At 39.5% G+C, this 735-nt stretch overlaps 1 protein-coding gene across 1 annotated transcript in view; it reads left to right on the top strand.

The window, feature by feature from the left end:
- The window catches only part of PITPNB (phosphatidylinositol transfer protein beta), a 122,854-nt gene that overhangs the window by 46,012 nt on the left and 76,107 nt on the right, over nucleotides 1-735 (top strand). The window lies entirely within an intron of this gene.

The following is a 735-nucleotide window of genomic DNA, read 5'->3' as shown; positions in this document are numbered from 1 at the left end:
GTAATGGCTTTTAAGAGTCAGTAGTCTGCTCAGTTTATTAAATGGAGTAGGAGTTCTTTGCCCTTCTCTTGCCTCTATTCTCTTCATAGTTGAAACAAATCACCCCTTGTTCTGTAGATCTTAAAATTGTAGATGAGCTGTGTGGTCAGTATCTTTCATATTTTCTGAGTTTAACTTTACTGCTTTGTAGTAGCACATGAAAATACACTTCGGACAATCTTAATTTTTATCGTTTTCTCAGTATTTCTTTGCTTCTCTTCTGGGTTTGATTTGATAAATAATGAAAACAATAGCTATGATCAGTTAATGATCTGTGCTGTTGGTGTGTGCTATCTAGTCAGCCATGACTTAAAGTGACCCCCTGTGACAGAGTAGCCCCAGAGTTGTTATCTCTGTGGGAGCAGATTGGCCTTTTCTCCCACTGAGCTGCTGGTGGACTCAAAGCATCGATCTTTTGCTTAGCAGCCGAGTGCTCCACCGTTGTGCCGCCAAGCCTTCTTTTAGAGACTGTCTTATAAATTGTGACTTTTAATTTGTTAGCTCTTAAATATATCTTTAAAATGTGTGAATTGAAAGAACATTTTGGCATTCTAGGTGGTATGTTTAGCATAATATTTGTAGTACTAAATCTTGTTGTTGTTATGTGCCATCAAGTCGGCCCTGACTCGTAGTGACCCCTCCTTGGGTTGCTGAGGCAGTATCACTACAGAAGTAGATTGCCCAACCTTCTTTCTG

Source organism: Orycteropus afer, unplaced genomic scaffold (assembly GCF_000298275.1).
Source record: "Orycteropus afer afer isolate SDZICR_OR568_19922 unplaced genomic scaffold, OryAfe1.0 scaffold00197, whole genome shotgun sequence".
Taxonomy (NCBI): domain Eukaryota; kingdom Metazoa; phylum Chordata; class Mammalia; order Tubulidentata; family Orycteropodidae; genus Orycteropus; species Orycteropus afer.
The sequence above is the reverse complement of the archived record's forward strand: the minus strand, read 5'-3'. Positions and strand labels throughout refer to the sequence as shown.